Genomic DNA, 22635 nt, shown 5'->3' on the forward strand with positions numbered 1-22635 from the left:
AACCGAGAACCCAGTCGTCATACCCAAGGAGCCTGAGGAGCAGCTCGAGGTGCAGCAGTAGGAAGTGCCAGAAGCCGATGAGGAGGACGTTGAGGAACTTCCGGAGTGCCCCGATCACCGCCCGAGCTCCTTCGAGAGAGGCAAGCCCCGGAGCATTTTTCTCCTGGTTTGCAATTATTTCATTAAATGCTTTACTTTAATTGATGCATTACGTTCAGGAGTTGTTTGCAACCGTTGCTGCATTATACCTTGTTTACCTTTGTTATACTATATCCTTGTTACCCTGGTATCCGCAGTCGAGTCATTGCTTAGCTAGCTTTGACCGGTAGAAGTCGGGTGATTTCCTGTCACCTGCGAGCTATAGGTGGTTACCTGGATCTGCTTGGATGACTATGAAGTCATGGTATAACTAAGTGTTAAATGAAGTTGAGACCGGATGGAGACTTACAGAGTTTCAGACTGTAGTGTTTTCCGTCTGTGTCGATTAAGGACCAACCGTTGTTGGGCCTCGAGTCATATTGAACGCATGCCTTACATTTAGCTGGCCGGATAAAGTACCTTCCGACCGCAAAGCTGGGAGATTTTTTAGGCTGAGTAGATTGCCCGCAACGCACTGTGCCGGAGCAGGTGTGGTAGGACACGGGGGCGGGATGATAAGACCAAAGTGCAGTCGGTCGACCCCCGGGTACATGTGGTTCCTGGCAAACTCGAGATTCCTGGAAAGTTGACTCGGTGATCAATATCTCACTTTAGCGGGTGAGTGAGGTTTGTGTAAGGAATAAATCACCAGCTGGTTAGGAATCGATTCGAATCGCCATCGCTCCTGGATAGTGAGCACTTGACTTGAGTTACTTCATCATAGTAAATGTTATGGAACACTTGGACAGTTATAATGAATATGATAGTATGGAAGTTGTTTAATGATCATTGGTTACCATTATCTGCTTAATCACTTGTTTACTCTAGTATAGGTGCAAATCTAGTCGACAGGTTAATAATAATTAACTTGGCAATAATGCTTTTCGAGAAGTTCTTGAAATGCTAAAAATGCTTCTTTTTGCAAATGAGTCAGCTACCCTACTATAAAGCCCTTCATATTCCTTGGTGTCGCTTATTTTCGGTTATGTCGGGTAAGTCTAGCTAAGTACCTTCTCGTACTCAGGGTTTTATTCCCACTTGTTGCAGATGGGTAGATGTATTACGGCTACTGTATCAACTGTCTTTATCCTGTGATGGGTGATGCTTAGGACCATGGGCATGGTCATTCCTTACGTCTCATCTGATGCTTTTGTTGGAGATGATCATTCGCTGGCACTATATTAAAACTCCGCGTGAGTGTGTGTGGTTTGAACCAATGACTTCCGCTACTTTTATTTGAACTGGTTTTGTAATAACTATGTTGAAACTCTGATGTATCTGAGACTGTGAACTTTTATGTAATATGTGATGGTGACCGCTAAACTTATTACGATCTTGGCTGGAATGGAAGTTAGTTTGAAATCCTTCGCGATTTCACGGACTACCGGGTTATACGGGCTTAAGTTTGCTAAATCGTCTGCCCTGGCGGATGATTTTCTTACTTAATTTCGTATAATTGGTCGGTTCTGTTATAGCAGCAACTACCCTCGAAAGGGAAGGGCTCGCCGCCGCCATCCTACTCCTCCCACCGCTCATTGTAGCACGCTGCAGGGTGGGCCTCCATGCCTCCCGCATGGGAGTTGGGGTGATGCTCAACCCCATCATCCCCCGACCACTGACAGAGGGTGTAGGTAAATCACACTCCAGAGAAAAACTCAAACGGCAAAAGATTGGAAAGAAACAAAAGGGAACATACCGGGTGGTAAGCGGTACGACTCTGAAGGCAAGACCCAGCATCACTAGGCCCGTAGGACACGGACCGCTAGCAGGCTATGACTCGCGCCCCCTCGCTTTGGCCGAGGGCGGAGTCATCCCAACTGGCTCCTTCCCGACCTATGGGTCATCCTAGCCCTCGGCTCGAGACTCCCTGACCAGAGCAGGGGGCGGGGCATCCTCCGGCCACGAGTCACGCGATGCGCAGGCGCTAGTCTGCTCCTCAGGCCACCCAACTTGCTCGACCATGTCTGCGACAAGCGAGGACACCCCTGGCTGTGAGTCACGCGCCGTCGTCGGTCCTGGCGATGCACAAGTGCCAGTCCGCTCCGCGGACCAACCGGCTTGCTCGGCCGCGTCCGCCATAGGCGGCGATGGGACCAACAATGCCACCAAAGGGCACGACGACTACATCCACTTTACCACCCATTCACCGACAGCGTCCGCACTCACCATGCGCTTCCTCAGCGTGGAAGACACCACGCGCCGTGCGGCCTCCTGCTCATCACCGACGGACATCACCGTCGGGTCACGACGCTCCACCGAGGTCACAATGACCTCCCAACTTCCCTCCTCCTTGGAGAAAACCATGTCGTCCACATCTGTGGGGTCCTCTGACTCGAGCTTGGCCTCGACGTCACTCTTCCTCTCCCCAGCCTTCATGCATCGAGCAACCTCCTTCTCCTTCTTGTGCCTCCGGTGGGCGACCTTGGCCTTCTTGTTCTTCCGGGCATCCGCCGCCTCCTTCTGAGCGGCCTGCTTGGCCATGCCCTCTGGACCCTTGGGAAGGTGTGGCCAGGACTTGTAATTTCCAAGCCCCTGCAGAACGTGTGACTCCTAATCAAAAAAGAAAAAGAAAAATACACATAGGAAAAGTAGAAGAAGACATGCGGGCTAAAAAGAAGGAAGCATACCAGGGTGGACACGATCGAGGAGTTGAAAGGTGCGGGCCTCCCTTCGACCTTCTCTTTGGGCTTCAACTGTAGCACCTGGCCAAGGTGACTCCAGACCTCATTGTCTGGCAGATCCTCCAGCGACGCGCGGTCCAGGTCTGATAGGCCGCTATACAGCCACATTGGTCGCATCCTCTCTGCCAACGGTGTGACCCGGCGATGGTACAGGGTGTGGAACACCCGCACCCCATTAAGGCCGCACTTTACGAGCTTCTAGAGCTCCTCCTAAATGACCCCCACCTTATGCTTCTCCTTTTTGGCACAACCCCACATCCAACTATCCTGCTTCTTCGGCCTCCCACCGGTGAACGCCGAGAACAGCGCCGCCACCGGATTCCTGATGTAGAACCACTCCCTGTGCCACCCTCGGTTAGAGTCATAGGGAAGGTATGCGGGATACGAGTCTCCCACGCCCAATTTTCTCTGCAGGGCAAAACCCTCGACCGGCGCGACCTTGGCTGGGTCCCCCACCGTCAAGGCTCTTGGGGAGAAGAGCCACTGAAAGAAATCTACGTGCAGCTCCATCCCAAGGAAATCCTCACAAATGGTGATGAAATCGGCGATGTGCAGCACCCCCATCGGATTAAGATGCTACAGCTCAAGACCCCACTCGTTGAGGAGGATGTGCAGGAACCAATGCCTAGGGTATCCCAGGCCATGCTCGTGGAAGGTGAGGAAGGAAATCACCTTGTCGGGCTGAGGTTGCGGGGACTCCTCCCGCCTGAGAACCCTCCAGTGCGCCACCTCCTTCAGCGGTAGAAATCCCATCACGACAAAGGCCTTCAACACTGACTCCCTCACGGTGGATGACTTTCAGTCCAACATTTTGCTCTAGAATCGTAGATGGATCGGTGAGTTCTTCTTCTCCCTCACTCTCTCCCCTTTCTTTCCTAGAAACCACTGCGGCTCTTAGGAACGCTCACGACAAGAAGGAAGTGGAAAGACAGTGGCAGATGAGGAACATGCAAAAGAAAGGGTCGAAAACCCTTTCCCCTCTCCTACTTAAGGAAAAGGGAACAGCAGTTAGGGAAGGGCGCGCTGATCAAGAGAAGGCAAAATGGTGGAGCGAGGAACTCTCTCTCTTTCCCATTTAATGCAGATAAGACGCACCCTGATCGATGAGACATGCCCTACCTGACGGAATGGCTCTTGATCAGACCGGACGTGGCCTCGACCGGGCCCACCACTATCGCACGACCAACCACTACCTCACACCGGGCACAAAAACCGAAGCGCCACCGCACGCGGGTGGCACCCCGCTTCCCAAGGCCTGGCCTCAAGAAACCCGAACAAGATCTCCGCCAACGGAGATCACCGGCCTTCCCTGAGTCGATCGAATCACTCAGGATAGACACCAAGAGACAGGTAAGGAAGCGAAGGGGCGCCCCATGTAGGCCATGCTGACTCCATCACAAACAACGAGCACGAGTCCCGATCGAACATGTCCAACTGAAGCTCTCTAAACCCCGTCACTCAGGTCATCAAGGTGAGCATGTGTTCATTAATATAAAAACTATTCACGCAAGGACTCACCCACGATTGATGAGCGTAGGTCCTGGTCGGACATTTCTCACTGAAGCTCTTCGAACCCCATCACTCAAAGCCAACAAGGTGAGCACTACCAACCCCCTCTGTTTCCTTACAATCATTTCATACATCCATATGCACATTCATTCCATATGCCCGAACCTCCCGGACGATTTGGGCCCTGAACCGCCCAAGGGCTCGGGAACTAAGCATCGCACGTGCAGCAAAATGCATCACAACGTTCCGTATTGCGTCATGAAGCAGCGGTTGCCTCATTCGACATGAGCAACCAATAGAGCTAGGGGAGAAAAACGTAGATGAGCCCTATGCAGCCCTCGCCCGGTCAGGCAGACCGGGTCATCTCAACCTTCTTGTTCAATCCTGAACCTCTCGCTAAACCCACAAAATCTCCATCGAGGGGAGGCCGTTAGGTCACCCAGGTCGGTCTTCGGAATGACCCAGGCATCTATCGGGTTGTAGGTAAAGGAGTAGTGGAATGTCATAAGAGGCCTATGTCGACCCCACCATGAATGATGGACCCAGATTCCACTCGATCACATCCGTTAGCGAACTCACCAAGCACGTCACTCGAGCCCGAGAGATTGGGACAAGCGACAAAACTTAGCCCCTCTAGTTGTGAGGAACTGAGGATGGGGTAACGCACACAACTCACACCGACCCCTACTAAGGCCCAACAGGGCTCAGGGCTCAAGACAAAAAGCCTAGGACTACGGCCCTAAACTCGCCCCTTCCGACTGTGCTCCAAAAAACCTAGGTTTGCGACCCTGATCTCGCCCCATCCGGCTACGCTTCCGACTGCGCTCCAAAAAACCTGGGTTTGCAACCCTGATCTCACCCCATCCGGCTACGCTTCTGACTACGCTCCAAACATCCGGGTCCGCGACCCTAATCTTGCCCCATGACTCCGACTCGCTCGATCCCACGGCACGCATCGACGCCAGCATCAGTGAGCTCTGTCTCATCAAAGACTGACTCCCTCACTCGATCCCATGGCGCGCATCGACACCAGGATCAGTGAGCTCTGTCTCGTCCAAAACACGACTCCGACTCGCTCGATCCCACGACGCGCATCGACGCTAGCATCAGTGAGCTCTGTCTCATCCAAGACTGACTCCCTCACTCGATCCCACGATGTGCATCGATGCTAGGATCAGTGAGCTCTATCTTGTCCAAAACACGACTCTGACTCGCTTGATCCCACGGTGTGCATCAACGCCAGCATTAGTGAGCTCTGTCTCATCCAAGACTGACTCCCTCGCTCGATCCCATGGCGCGCATCGACGCTAGGATCAGTGAGCTTTGTCTCGTCTAAAACACAACTCCGACTCGCTCAATCCCACGGTGCGCATCGATGCCAGCATCAGTGAGCTCTGTCTCCTCCAAGACTGACTCCCTCGCTTGATCCTACGGTGCGCATCGATGCCAGGATCAGAGAGCTGTCTTATCCAAAACATGACTCCGACTCGCTCGATCCCACGGCGCGCATCGACGCCAGCATCAGTGAGCTCTGTCTCGTCCAAGATGGACTTGTTGATGCAAAAGTGATCTACAAACACAAAGGGCTAATACCCGAATCGATATCCAAAGCGTGCCAGTCGATTTGACCTGCTAATCGACAAGGATGAAGATACGAACACTTTGGTCCTGACAACAGCGATACGCCCGGAAGTCACGGCCAAGAGGTGCTCACGTGGAACTCAAGAATCGCCGAAGGTCGCACTGAAGCGATGCAGCTCGCCGAATCAATGAGAACTCGTAAAAAGGAAAAATATGCAAATTGACGAAGTCGCCGAAAAGTAAGTAGATGCAAATAGGAGTAAAAGTTGGTTTTGATATTGATTGATATATATCTATTACATTGCCCCTTACTCCATATTTATACCCTGATCTAAAGAGACACAACCAAACACAACTAGGACACCAATCCCATATCTAAGGAAACACGTGACTCTTACATGAATCATAACCTAACAAATACAGAAAAGGAAATCAACTCCTATCTATTTCCCTGTCCGCCTCAATTACGATGGAAATCTCACTGTCCTCCTTCCCATCGGCATACTCCCTATTTCATCGGCAGTAATCTTCAAGTCTTCCTTCATCGGCATACTCCCTGTTTCATCGGCAGTAGTCTTCAAGTCTTCCTTCATCGGCATACTCCCTGTTTCATCGGCAGTAGTCTTCAAGTCTTCCTTCATCGGCATCGACAATAACACCTCCAACCTCATCGGCAACGCCCGAGTCCAAATCAACCTTTACATCGACCATCACCAGCTATCGGCAATCATCTTTACAAACTAGCTTTCATTGGCTATCAAAGTATTTAATAACTTTCCCCTTGCCGATTAGTCCACTCCGATTATTTTGACACGTGCAAAAAACGGTGTCAACACATGCCCCCCAATTTCGGAGTATAAAACCATTAATGCTCCGAAATTTACTCCAGATAACGCTTGCCTTTGCCCGATTACCGTAACTCATTCTTCAAGCCAAAACTTGATTTGTTATCAAATCCAATCAAATCTAATCTTGATTCACGCACTTCAGTAAATATTGCACAATCGCCAACCACTCTTGCCTTGATTATGGTTAAGATACCAAAACAATAACCCATCGGCAAGATCTTAACATGATAATGCTGCCATTTTCAGAATTAAAATATCATGTACCGATATCCCTTCCAAGTCATGATTACTTGTTATCAACTCATCTGTACAATCCCCTGATTATCGCGCGAACAGTTACCATATCCCTCTGAACCGCCTTGACCTATATGCGCGCGACATAGAGATAAGTCCAAAATACCCTTATTCCGGGCGGCTTATAAATAGATTTCTCCGGAACCCTCATTTTCTATCTTCAGCCTCCAATCCTTGGCATTCTCTCTCTCCGGCGGCGACTCCGACGAACAACCGCGCGACCTCAACCAACAAGAACCCTTCTCCGGCGCTAACTTCAAGTTTCCGGCTCGTACCTCCACCTTCCTCAAGACAATGGCCATCAACTTCGACGTCCCCGCGGTTCGCTCCACTTCCATTACCTTTTACTTTGATCTTTTTGCAAATTCATTCAGTTGGTGATTCTTCCTTTCTTCTGTCTTCTGGATTTCATAACCTTAGGAACTGCGCAACAAATTAGTTATCCCAACCGATCAGCCGCACGTCCAATGCCTTGGACCAATGGGCAACCCAGATCCAACCGATCTGATCAATGCAGAGGTTAACAGAATCCCCTTTAGAGCTCAAAATTTCTCTTTGAATTTGTGGAAAGACACATTCCGATCTTGGCCCAAAACCACCAAAGGGTGGAAAGATTGGTACTTGAGGGTTAATAGATCGATGCAAGTATACTGGGTAGAACGAAGATTAGACCAATGCATCAGGCTCTCTATTGCCGATATGCAGAAAAATGAATCAATGATAATTGCAGCTGCTTATTTCTGGTCAGACACGACCAATACTTTTATGTTTGGACATGGCCCAGCTACTCCTACCCTTGCCGATGTCCACATGCTTACTGGCTTGGACATCTCAACTGCCGATGAAGGCTCCATCTATGGTAGAAAGTCTGAATATAGGGTGAATACCCGCAACATCGGCGGTTGGACATGATATATTCAAGAATACCAGAAAACCGGGACACTTAGCCAGAGGGAACATGCCACATTCCTGAATATGTGGTTAGAAAAATTTATCTTCTGTGGTCGATCAGTAGGACCAACCAACGCCTTCCTCCCTGCAGCTGAACTTTTGGCTAATGGCGTAAGGTTTCCTCTTGGCCGATACCTTCTGAGCTCCACTTATCATCTTCTTCATCAAGTGTCCTAGAAACTTTTGCTTGGCGAACCCATCGGCAACCTGGGAGGCCCGTGGTGGTTTATCAACATGTGGCTGAATGCCCATATGCACAAACGTTTGCAATGGGACTTTTTTGCTCAACAATTTCCACGAGAAATTGCTGAAGACTATGTGCTTAGGGATGATGAATCGGCAACACGCTCACCCCTCAATTTTGGTGAAGCCATAATTGTCCTTCCTGGAACAGAAGCCAACGAAGACCAAATCGGCAGATTCTTTCAAAGCTTCTACAATGGTCTTTCTCGTGATCATAGGGCCTGGGTGCCTTATATTGACGAAGAAAATAGATTCCCCCTTCTTTTCAACTTTGCCGATGACACTCTGAATCAAGATAATGAGCTCATGATGGCTATCATCACTCCTAGGGCGATTCCAGTAAACACATTCGGCAGCGGGAAAAACACCAACATTACATATGAATTTTACAACCCATCGGCAGTATCCCGCCAATTGGCTTTTGGGCAATTGCCAATCAAACTCTGCTTTGCCGATGTGATCAAACCCAGGGAAACAATCACCTGCGGAACAGACTGGAACAAGGTAGTACAACTCTCTCCTGATGCCGATACTACAGATGTTGATATATCCACCTGGACACCAATATCTTTCATCACCGAGTCATACAAGCAATGGTGGCGAGAGTGGAAAGAACAACTGTTCGCAACTTCTGCTCACACATATCGGCACATGATCGACCCTGAATATGCCATCCCTGACGACGCGGTAAGTTTCCTTTAACTCCCTTCTGCTTTTCCCTTCATTTATCAGTAACTGATTCTCTTGTAACAGGTTAACAACCCAGCACCATCGGTGAGCAAAAGTGGAAAACCCTTCAATCTCCGGCCTGTTTCCCCAACATCGCCGATCGGCTACAACGCTCCCACCTTAGCCACTTTGACCCACCAGAAGATTCGTACCAAGACCATCACTTCTAAGTCCAAATTGGCTACATCCAGGGCTACTCCATCGGCCGCTGCTACAACCTTGGTCAAAGCCTTTAAGGTAACAACCTTGTTTATTTTCACTTATGCTGATCACAAACTGTATTAACTTTAATCATCAGGGGGTAAGAGCTGCTACTGGATCGTCATCGGCAATTCCGCCGATATCAAGCACCACTTCTTTCGATAAACCTTCAGAGGTAGCTTCTTGACTTTACATCTTATCTGTTAAATATCATATCTTACACTTGTTTTGCAGCAACAATTGGGTACATCGGCAAACGTACCAGATGTCCAAGCTTCACAACCAACAAGTGTCGATGCCCCCCAGCCAATCGTTGCCGATGCCCAAGCAAAGCGCAAAGCTTCAACAGATACTGAAGCACAGCCAAAACGACAAAGGTCTATGCTGATCCCTACATCTGCCCCAATGTCATCGGTCATCATACCTCAAGAGCCCACCACCGATGAAGTCACAGAGGATATCCCATCGGCAAGCTCAGCCGATCCTCCACACGACATACTCCAGGTTGCTTCCTCCAGTCAAGCACAGGAAATTGCCTTGAAACAGGTAAACCAATCAGCCTATCTGATTTTACAATACTCATACTTACCCCTAACTGATCTCCTTTTCTCTCTCTCAGGAACAAGATTCCCCGAACAGCCTATTTTCCTTTGCCATTGACATTTCTGACGACGATGGAGAGGAGACAAGTTCTTCCCTTGCGCTGGGAACAATATCGGCAGAGACTAAATCCAAGTTGGAAACCCTCCTGAACTTGCTACAGCAAGGAACCGCCCAACTGGTAGATGACTCGGACCCCGCAAAGGCAATTTTCAAAACAATTCGTGGCCAGGTCCCTGCCGATGTTGAAGAAGTACTCTTCCCAGCAGCCCATTTGGAAAGCCGCCAACTGCAATATCAACGGGCTGCTCAGCGTATTGCCGATAGAGCAGCTCAAGCTCAACTCAAAGAAGAAATGCTACAGCTGAAACAAATCGCTGATGAGAAGCACAAGGGCATCGTCAACTTGCAGACTTCGGGTGCTGCACTTAAGCAGAAAATCTTGGATCTATCGGCAAGGAAGGCAGCTCTATTGGCTGAATTGAAAGAAATCGATGCAGCCTTAACTCATGCTCAACAAGAAGAAAGCCAGCTACCCAATGCCATCAAAGCCCTTCAGCAAGAAAGAGATATCCAAGCTCGCAAGGCTTTAGCCATGAAGAAAAAACTCAAGCCTGTGGAGGGTACTGCCGATGACGATATCAAAGAAATGGAGGAAGCCGACCAGATTCGCCTGCGTGCGATATTAGCTATCCAATCCTTGTTGAACGTGTAATCTTATTTATTGTATCGGCACTTTATGAGACATTGACATCCTTGCATAATTCTAGCCGATAGTACTGTTATCGGCACTTGTACTTTTATGCATCTATCCAGATACTAGGGTAATATTTCTTTAAATATTTTCCATTTAACGCTCTGGGAAACACAACCCCTTCGAGGGTTTCTAAAACATATGCATTACCAGGAACAGACTGATTTATCCGATATGGACCTTCCCAATTGGGAGACCACTTTCCAAACTTTGAACTTTTAGTCCCAATCGGTAAAATCAATTTCCAGACCAGATCTCCATCGGCAAACTCTTTTACTTTCACCTTCTTGTCATACCATCTAGCTACTCTTTTCTTATTTTCTTCGATACTAACTAAAGCCCTTAACCGATGACCCGCCACATCTTCCAACTCATCCTTCATAAGAGTATTATAATCATCGGCTGTCAGCTGATTTTGAGAATGTATTCGTCTAGAGCCAACCTTAATTTCCCAAGGCAATACTGCATCGTGTCCATATACTAACTGATAAGGCGTTACTTTGGTTGCACCATGATATGACATCCGATATGACCACAAGGCTTCATTTAATACTGTATGCCACCTCCTAGGATTTTCTTCAATTTTGTGCTTAATGAGTTTGATGATCCCTTTGTTAGAAGCCTCAGCTTGACCATTAGCTTGAGCATAATATGGAGAAGAATTTAAAATTTTAATTCCCATACCTGCAGCAAACTCATCAAATTCTCCTGATGTAAACATAGTACCCTGATCGGTAGTGATAGTCTAAGGAATACCAAATCGGTAAACAATATGCTCTTTCACAAAATGAATCATATTGACCGATGTCACCTTTTTTAAAGGAATTGCCTCAACCCACTTTGTGAAATAATCGGTAGCAACCAGAATAAATTTATGTCCTTTACTCGATGGCGGATAAATCTGACCAATGAGATCAATAGCCCATCCCCGGAACGGCCATGGTTTGATTATAGGATTCATAGCCGATGCAGGCGCTCTTTGAATATTACCAAACTTTTGACACCCCTGGCATCCCTTAAAATATTTAAAACAATCTTCAAGAATAGTCGGCCAATAGTACCCATTCCTTCTGATCATCCATTTCATCTTGAAAGCCGATTGATGTGCCCCACATACTCCTTCATGAATTTCACCCATCAAGCTTTTCGATTCATCATTGCTAACACATCTGAGTAAAACTCCATCTATAGTTCGATAATATAATTCATCATCGAGGAGCACATATTTGGTAGCTTGGAACCTTATACGTCTCTCAACCTTTCTACATGGATCCTTTAAATAATCGACAATCTCCTTCCTCCAGTCATCGGTATCAACTGCCGATGTTAGCACTTCCTGAATAGGCTGATACCCTGAAGCATGCTGAGCTAGTCGATTAGCTTCCTCATTATGCAATCGAGAGATATGTTCAAGACGAAAATCTCTAAATCCTTTCAATAATTGCAAACACCTTTCATAATACGAAATCAAAGCTTCACTTCGGCATTCATAAATTCCAGCCAATTGATTTATAACTAGCATAGAATCACCAAAGATTTCAACAACATCGGCACGTATCTCCTTCAGCAATTCTAACCCCTTTATCAAGGCTTGGTATTCAGCTTGATTATTTGTCGCTGTAGCAACAATCGGCAATGAAAACTCATACTTCTTTCCTTGAGGTGAAATTAACACAATGCCGATACCTGCTCCTTCACCACATGTGGACCCATCGAAGAAAAGTGTCCAGGGAGCAATCCCCAGAGAATCCACCGTATTACAATGCTGAGTGACAAAATCAGCCATCACTTGCCCTTTAACTGCCTTAGTTGATTTGTAGCGTAGTTCAAATTCTGATAATGCTAAAATCCATTTGCCGATTCTACCACTTAATATCGGCATCGACAGCATATACTTGACCACATCGTCTTTGCATATGACCGTACATTCGGTAGATAACAAATAATGCCTTAATTTGACACAAGAAAAGTATAAACACAGACATAATTTTTCGATGGCCGAATACCTCGTCTCAGCATCCACTAATCTTCTGCTCAAATAATAAATAACACGCTCCTTCCCTTCAAATTCTTGAATAAGAGCTGAACCGATAACTGTATCATCAGCTGACAAATACAACCTGAAAGGCTTCCCATGTTGAGGTGGAACTAGCACTGGAGGATTTGATAAATATTTCTTAATTTCATCAAGGGCTAATTGCTGTTCAACTCCCCATACAAATTCCTGATCAGCTTTTAATTTAAGTAGTGGGCTGAAAGCCTTGATCTTACCCGACAGATTAGATATGAATCTTCTAATGAAATTAATCTTACCGATCAAAGATTGCAATTCAGTCTTATTGGCAGGAGCAATCACCTTGTTAATTGCATCAATAGACTTCCTACTGATTTCAATGCCCCGTTGATGCACCATAAAACCCAAGAATTGTCCTGCCGATACACCGAATGCACATTTATTAGGATTCATCTTCAATCCATGCTTCCTTGTGCACTCCAGTATCTTTCGCAGATCGGCTAAATGTGCTGTGATATCTCCAGACTTAATCACTACATCATCAATGTAGATCTCCACTAATGTGCCGATGTACTCATGAAAAATAAAGTTCATAGCCCTTTGATAAGTAGCACCGGCATTTTTCAAACCAAACGTCATGACTATCCACTCGAACAACCCCACATGTCCTGGACATCTGAAAGCAGTCTTGGGAATATCTTCCTCAGCCATGAATATTTGATTGTAACCTGCATTACCATCCATGAAGCTGATAATTTGATGTCCAGCCGCAGCATCAATCAACAAATCAGCAATCGGCATTGGATAGCCATCCATCGGTGTGGCTTTGTTGAGATTCCTGAAATCAATACAAACACGAAGTTTTCCATTTTTCTTATAAACAGGAACCACATTAGAGATCCACTCTGCGTATCGACATTGCCGAATAAACTTTGCTTCAATTAATTTAGTTATTTCGGCCTTAATGTCAGGAAGTACATTAGGGTTGCATCGGCGCGCTGGCTGCTGATGTGGCCGAAATCCAGATTTGATAGGTAACCGATGTTCAACTATCGATCGGTCTAATCCAGGCATCTCAGTATAATCCCAAGCAAAACAATCTTTATATTCTTTTAACAAATCTGTTATTCGCTGCTTACACTTGGAATCTAACTTAGCACTAATAAAAGTAGGTCTTGACCTATTACCATCACCGATATCTACTTCTACTAAATCATCTGCCGATGTGAACCCTTGACCTAATTTTCCATCATCGGCAAACCTATCCATTAAAACTCCTCTTCAGAACCGACTGCTTGGATCGGTGGAATTTCATAATCAGCAACTCTAAGGAACTCTTTTTCCCAAGCTTCTCCTGACATGCATTTAGTTCGCTCATAAGTATCTGATTCTGCCGATGCGATGATATAAGAAGAATCACCAGGGACGACCTCAATCTTATCCCCAATCCACTGTACGAGGCATTGATGCATTGTAGAAGGAACACAACAATTAGCATGAATCCAATCCCTCCCTAGAAGCAGATTATATGCACCCTTGCCATTGATAACAAAGAACGTCGTTGGCAAGGTTTTGCTGCCGATGGTCAATTCAACGCACACTGCCCCTTTAGCCGGTGACACATTGCCTTCAAAATCTTTCAACATCATATCGGTTTTGGTCAAGTCTTGATCTCCCTTACCAAGTTTCCGATACATCACGTAAGGTATAATATTAATCGTAGCCCCTCCATCAATAAGTACCTTAGACACAGGCTGCCCATCAACTCTGCCCTTCACAAATAAAGCCTTAAGATGCTGTCTCTCATCATCGGTAGGTTTCTCAAAAACAGCCATCATTGGATCTAGTGTTAGCTGAGCTACTTGATCAGAGAGAACAACTTCTTCCTCATTATCAGATAGTGCCAGAAACTCCATCGGCAACATGAATACCATATTAACATCTGCCGATGGACCCTTATTTTTGTGTTTTACCTGCCACTGCTGATGACCAGGCCTTTCATTGGAGGAATTTTCCTCCTGGTATAAATCCTCCTGACGCTCACGTTGCATCCTCCTTCTCTGCGTCTTTGTCAGACCCTCTGGGCACCATCGAGGAAACTTGGTTTTCCAAACCGGCTAATAACAAGTCCTAGTTGGTTCTACACGACGTATATTAGGGTCCCTGTAGAATATTTCCTCATCGGGAACTCTTGCGTTTGCCATCTCCTCAAGCTCCTCTTGATTCCTTGGAAAATATCCAGCGCGTTTACCAAGCCTCTCATGTACACTAAGTCTGCCCCCCAGCCGATCATGCACTGATGCTCTGCCTCTGATCGGCTCGTTGATAGACAAACCCTGATTACCACGTTGAAACCTCCTTTCTGAACGATTGACTCCGTAATAACCATTACACTCAGGGCAATTTTCAACAGTTGGCAATTTAATACCTTCTTCCCAGCAATGGATGAAAAACGGGCATCTCCAATGATCTTTATGTCGATTCCACTCTTCCTGACGTCTCATTTCTTGCTGTTGCCGATATCGGTCATTACGTTGACGCCAACCCTCCTGCTGCCTTTGATGAGTAATCACAATACCAGGTCGAGGAGGATTTTTGGAACTACTGCTTTCTCCTAGCAAACCCTTACTCTTTGCATCATCGGTAGTTATCCGATGTTGGGGGTCTACTGACGCGTTTTTCTCAGCAGCCTCTGACGTCAATACCTTGGTCTTTCCTTTGGCATCCAACATATTTGCTGGAAAAGGGTGTTGATCAATTTTCATCGGCTTCTGGGTCTTGGAAGTACCAAACTTAATTCTCCCAGATTCAATAGCCGATTGTAACTGTTGCCTGAATACCTTGCACTCATTTGTACTGTGTGAAGTTGCATTGTGCCATTTGCAGTACAAAATCTTCTTCAACTCTTCTGCCGATGGGATCACATGATTAGGTGACAGCTTAATTTGGCCCTCTTGAAGCAGAAGATCAAATATTTTATCGGCCTTGGTGATATCAAAGGTAAACTTTTCTGGCTCTTTTTGACCAAAGGGACATGATATCGGCTTTTTATTCTTAACCCACTCAGCTAAGCCGATAACTGGTTCTTCATCAGAGTCAGAATCTCCTACTTCTTCAACAAATGATACCTTTTTACTCCAGTTCTTTTTAGGTTCAAAAACCCTAGTATCTTGATCAGAGATCCTTTGTACAAGATGACTGAGGCTTTCAAACTCCTGAGAAGCATATCTGTCCTTAAGATGTGGCAATAACCCTTGGAAAGCCAGATCGGCAAGCTGCCGATCATCCAGCACCAGGCTGTAGCACTTATTTTTTACATCTCGTAGCCTTTGTACAAAGCTCTCTACCGATTCATCATTACGCTGTCTCAATTTTACTAAATCGGTAAGCTTCTTTTCATGGATTCCAGCAAAGAAATACTTATGGAATTGTTTTTCTAGATCAACCCAAGTAATAATAGAATTTGGTGGTAATGAAATGAACCATGTAAATGCTGATCCAGACAAAGATGATGAAAATAATCGAACTCTTAATTCATCTCTGTTAGCTGCCTCTCCACATTGAATAATGAAGCGATTGACATATTCCATTGTTGATGTATCATCTTGCCCAGAGAATTTAGTGAAATCCGGTACCTTGTACCGATTTGGGAGAGGAATTAAATCGTATGCAGGAGGGTATGGAGTCCGATAAGAATAAGTATTGACCTTGGGCTTTATCCCAAACTGATCCTTCATAATTTCTGCTATCTTATCGGCCCAAAAAGCATCAGCCTCCTGCTGACGAACTGGTTGAATTTCTACAGGAGGTGCCTGCTGACATCCCTCCACATATCTTTGTGGCCCACGATCTCCAGCAATCGGCATATTTGCCGTTACTTGTGGTCCATTAACCTGTTGGAAAGGATTCATCGGCTGGGCTGCCGATGGTTGATTCTGGAAACCAGCTTGCATATGACCTTGTTGAATCCCTGCAACCTGCTGATTTCGCTGAACTGTATGTTGAACAGGTAACTGTCCTGACCAATCATTATTAGAACTCATCGGTACAAAACTTACCGATGGCTGGTAATTTGCTGATATTGTTGGATAATTATAACTGGTTTGAGGCATGAACTGAACCCCAGTTTGACTCATAGCAGGGGCTTTCTGCTGCATCGGCAGTATGCTCGCCGATGGACTTGAATTGAATGTTTGAACCATAGGCATCTGGAAACCTCCTGGAGTTGGTTGCGCAGAAGTAGTCGCGGCATATTGAGGCACTTGAGCCATCGGCGAAACGGCCGATGGTATAGGCGCTCTTCCTACTGCATCAAACACTTGAGGTAATCTAGGATTGAAAGCAGAGGACTCTGGAGGCATGCCATATCCCCACCAATTAGTAGGAATCTGGCTATTCTGAGACACAGGGCCTGACATAGCTGATGCCGATAGATCTGTATTAAGCTGAACTCGCCCTCCTGGTAATACCTGATCTGATTGTATCGGTGTAGATTGAATATTAGGTGAGCCTGCCAATACTGGAAGGGAAGTAACTTCTGTACCCACAACGGCCGAAGGAGCCGATGGAGTTTTGACAGATGCCGGCTCTGGTTGATGATAGGCAGGCCCAACGTAATGTGGTGCCGCTTGTCCTTCTTTGAGAGTTCGAACCACAGCATTATGAACAGTATTGGACAGCACATTGGAATGATTAATCAAAGCATGATTTACTGCAGAATTAACCATCTCTTGAAGTTTACCAGGATTGGAGTCAAAGGTAACCTGCCGAGGCAACGGCAAATCTTGCTTCTGGATGACTTGTCCACTCTTGTTCAAGCTAAACGATCTCAGACAAAGCTGCTTGTATTCTTCTACAGCCTTTTCCATAGCCTGCCTCTGTTCTTCCTTGAGATCTTCTTCTGATACTGCGATAATGTTCCCTGGATCGATCTCGGAATTGAACATATTGATTGATTTGTCCCACCGAGCGTGCCAAAAGATGTGTTGATGCAAAAGTGATCTGCAAACACAAAGGGCTAATACCCGAATCGATATCCAAAGCGTGCCAGTCGATTTGACCTGCTAATCGACAAGGATGAAGATACGAACACTTTGGTCCTGACAACAGCGATACGCCCGGAAGTCACGGCCAAGAGGTGCTCACGCGGAACTCGAGAATCGCCGAAGGTCGCACTGAAGCGATGCAGCTCGCCGAATCAATGAGAACTCGTAAAAAGGAAAAATATGCAAATTGACGAAGTCGCCGAAAAGTAAGTAGATGCAAATAGGAGTAAAAGTTGGTTTTGATATTGATTGATATATATCTATTACATTGCCCCTTACTCCATATTTATACCCTGATCTAAAGAGACACAACCAAACACAACTAGGACACCAATCCCATATCTAAGGAAACACGTGACTCTTACATGAATCATAACCTAACAAATACAGAAAAGGAAATCAACTACTATCTATTTCCCTGTCCACCTCAATTACGATGGAAATCTCACTGTCCTCCTTCCCATCGGCATACTCCCTATTTCATCGGCAGTAGTCTTCAAGTCTTCCTTCATCGGCATACTCCCTGTTTCATCGGCAGTAGTCTTCAAGTCTTCCTTCATCGGCATACTCCCTGTTTCATCGGCAGTAGTCTTCAAGTCTTCCTTCATCGGCATCGACAATAACACCTCCAACCTCATCGGCAACGCCCGAGTCCAAATCAACCTTTACATCGACCATCACCAGCTATCGGCAATCATCTTTACAAACTGGCTTTCATTGGCTATCAAAGTATTTAATAACTTTCCCCTTGCCGATTAGTCCACTCCGATTATTTTGACACGTGCAAAAAACGGTGTCAACAGGACTCCCTCGCTCGATCCCACGGCACGCATCGACGCTAGGATCAGTGAGCTTTGTCTCATCCAAAACATGACTCCGACTTGCTCGATCCCACGACACGCATCGACGCCAGGATCAGTGAGCTCTGTCTCATCCAAAACTAACTGCCTCACCCGATCCTGCGCCACGCATCGATGCCAGGATCAGTGAAGCTCTGTCTCATCCAAAACTAACTGCCTCACCCAATCCCGTGGTGTGCATCGACACCAGGATCAGTGAAGCTCTATCTTGTCCAAAACTAACTGCCTCACCTGATCCCACGGCGTGCATTGATGCCTGGATCAATGAAGCTCTGTCTCGTCCAACACCCTTGACTGACTCCCTCGCTCGATCCATGGCGCGCACCAAAACCAGGATCCATAAGCTCCCTCTCACCCAATCTCTCAGAACAACTAAAAAACTGGCTTGGCTGCACAACGATGCCTTGGTCGACAAAACTCCATCTCAAAACAAAAAAAACTCCCCCACTAACAACACAAGAAACCCCCAGACGGTTCTGCCCGAACCGCCTGGGGGCTCAAGGGCTACACCCGCGGGTGCGCTCGCGCGCACCCGACAACAAGATACAATTGCCCCGGACGATTCTACCCGAATCACCCGGGGGCTCGGGGGCTCCTGTCGGGTTCATGAACCCGGGGTTCCTCGGGGACCGACTTCCATGCCAAGGATCGACCCAAGAGTCTAAAGCGACAGGGCGGCCCAGTCACCGATCGGAAGGTCTGGCCGGAGAGAAACAGTGCCCGCTCGACGGCTACTTCGGTCCATCTCTCCTACCGAAGCGTTCGCTTCGACTCCAGCCGCCTCCGGACGGCCTCTCTGATCGGAAGGCCTGGCCCAAAACACTACTTCCGACTCCAACCTCGCGTCTCTGACCCAGGTTTGCAGGAACCCTGCTCACCGCTCTTCTTCGACCGACGCACTCAGAGCCAACTGGAGCCATTCGACCGGGGACGCTCGCTCGATGGGAACCAGAAGACGTGCGGAGAAAAGCAAGGCAAGGCTCACAAGTCAAAATCACTGTACCACGGACCATACCCTGCACGGAATAGTACTCTGCATCCCCCTGACACAAACAACATTGTAGACGCCGATATCTCCCTCTACAGTATTGTAGGGGCCGCTAAAACCCCCATACGGTAAGGCCCCCCACGTGCCTCTGGGCATCGATAGCGGTATGGGCGCCAGGATTTATCGTACCAGGTGAACATAGCGAGAGTCCTCACATGCCTCTAGGTATCAAACAGTATTTGCAGGTACCGACGTCCACCATCCCTGAAAAAGGCAGCACGACCTCTCTGGCATTCTACAGTGATATCAACAGTGTTGTAGGCGCCTACCATTATCTTGTAGCCGCCGGTGTGGGCAACAAGGCTCGGTAGCATACGTACCCTCACCTCTCACTTGTAAAGCCATCCCTTTTATCTATAAAAGGGGACGCGCCCCCTCTAACAAAAAAAGAGGGCCCTTCTTGAAGACAACCACACCGATTAAGTTCACTAGCTCACGACTACAGAACCATCGGGTTCGGACTCTAAGCACACGCTTGAACACTTAGCTCATAGCGTAGCTCCTATCGCTCTTGGCCCTTCCGACCGGAGCCGACCGGACCTCCTGTACACCCCTTCTTCCTCCTTCTCGTTTGTAACCCCACTGCAAACTTCGAGCACCTAGGCTCAGGAATAAAGTCAATGACCGACCCAAACTGGATGTAGGGCATGTTGCCTGAACCAGTATAAATCCTGTGTCATTGAGTGCTAGGCCACCTCCGATCACAACGTACGGTAAAACTACAAATATTCACTAGTTGGTCACTTTCTGCACCGATAATATGTAATATCTAGATGAAACACTTACAACATATGTGTGAAATATATGCAACACCTAGATAAAACACACATGCAATATATGCCCGAAAACACAGATGAAACATTGGGGAACAGACCCTTGCAACATATGTGCAGCATCCCTATCTACTTTTGCAACCTCCATCTGAAGCAACTGCAACGTACCTATGAAATATCTAAAACACTTGAAACATAGGCTTACAACAAGCGTTTTCACCCTTCTTCTTTCATGCTACACAGAGCAGAGTAGGGAATGGTCAGGTCCGGCCAGCTAGCGGCCGAGGATGGTGGTGCAGCCTGGCAGCGGCCAGCTGTGCCTGCGCCTGGCCTAAACCTAGCCAGCGATGGCCTTATTGGAGTTGCAAGCAGTGAAGACGGGAGTGCCGGTGAGAGTGCGCTCGACCTCATTGGGCGCGAGTGCGAGAGATAGGGAGGCACCCTTGGGGCCCGGTGTGCACACAGTCACAATGGCAAGGGCGGGGCATGGGGCGTTCAAGTAGGATGCCAAACGGAGAGGTGGTGCTAGAGGAAGGACGCGGCGGCGGCGGCGGGTTTGGAGGCGGCAACGCAGCAGAGGAGAAGGGGGTCAGGTTAGACATGGGCGCAACAGCGAGGGGGAAGGAAGAGCCATGCGGAGATGGAGTTAGCGCGGTGACATCGTATGGGTTGCGGCGACGAGAGGCGCTTGCGGTGGGGTGTCGTGTGAGATGGTTTTTTTTAAAAGAGTGCGTCCAGACGACGTCCTCGTCCTATCGTTATCAAATAATTTATTTTTGTAAAAACATAAGAGTCAAAAAAGAATTATCAAGTTCCAAACAAGTGTTCTGGATCGGACTCGACTGTCCGACACTACAGACTCCCGTTGCCACCACACCAGGCTTATCTGAACACGACAAGCATGATCAATGCCATCTTTCTGCCCACACACTGGTTGCCCAAGTGTATAAAATTTGTTTTTTCAGGACGCGCGTGTAGCGCGATGGGATATCGTGATGTGCCTGTTGTCTCGATCCATGGATTGGTTCGTTGCTGCCGCGCGTGACATGTGCTGCACACGTAGCTAATAGTGAAATGGATGAATGTGTCCCTCCTGCAGTCCTGCTAGCTATCTTTTTCACACCAGTACCATCATGTGTGAATGTCGTTTACTCGTTTACAAGGTGCATCTATAAACAATCACAAAATCCACGTTCTCTTTTACTACCTTAGCTAGTTCGATCTGCAGTAGTGGTAAGTGCAGAATCCGTGTCCATACACGCGTCGTCTCGTCGGTCCAAGTTGCAAGCCTCACGGAGTCGCGGTCCCCAGCGCACCGTCGCGCGCGGACAAAAGCAGCGCCGTTTGGACTCGGTTCCAGCAGCGGTCACGCTCACCGGCTCACTCGCGCGATATCGAGCGAATTCGAGATCACGCAGCCGAGGAGGATCGGCGGCATGCCTGAACCGCAAACACTTCTCGCCTCGAGGAAATTCCACTCAAAGTCTTCAAGATTTACCAACAAGCGCGTTCAACGGCCTATCCCTCCGTACGTGGCAGCACCGGGTGCTGGGTGCGTGCGGGCAACCGTGGCACCTCGGACATGTTCGCTCGGCACGCAACCCTGCAGGAGCGGTCGAGTACGTGTGCAGGCACCGAGCCACACGAAGCATCGCCGCTAAAGCGCACGAGACGCGGTTGCGCGCGTGGCCGGCGCGGCTTTTATCTGCACGAGTCGTCGTCGCGGTGCGCCGTGCCGTAAGCCCGTGGCCTCCCTCTTGGCCTCTCGGGGCGGCGGGCGGGCGGGCGTGCGCCGCTGACCGCCGTACGCGCCTGCGCGGTCGCGGTCAGGGCTCGGACTTCCCTCGCCTAAAACAGAGACGGCCCGCCACGCTGCTACACGTCGCGTTCGCTCGCGCGCCACGGATGAACAAGAGCTTTGCATGCGCGCGCCATGCGTCCATGCCGTGCGCGAAGCAATGCGCCAGCCGGACGCCTCCGAATGGCGGCGCCGGAGCTTGGAGAAGTACGAAGCGCAATTTGTTTTGTTTTTTAGGGGACAAAGCGCAATTTGGTGGCTGGCTTGTGAAGCAAATGGGCCTTGCTTTCGGATGGGTTTAACATCTCGTCGGGCTTTGCGTTGCATGGGCCTGTTGCCGGTCAGGTGGCTGGACTTCGTCCAGGCTGGGCCTGCGTACCGCTGGGTTGGTCTGTGGGCTGGGAGGAAGGGCATGTTTCCTTCTTACTTGCTACTAGTAGCCCAATCCAAGCAGAGATCTGTCCCTGGTTAAGAGACTGCATCTGTGCCTAAAATGGGGGGAAAATTAACGATTGTTCTGCGACCAAAACAGTCGTCGAAGGACAATAAGACATGAATTGTGAGGCAC

This window comes from Miscanthus floridulus, chromosome 17 (genome assembly GCF_019320115.1).
Source record: "Miscanthus floridulus cultivar M001 chromosome 17, ASM1932011v1, whole genome shotgun sequence".
In the NCBI taxonomy this organism is placed as follows: Eukaryota; Viridiplantae; Streptophyta; class Magnoliopsida; order Poales; family Poaceae; genus Miscanthus; species Miscanthus floridulus.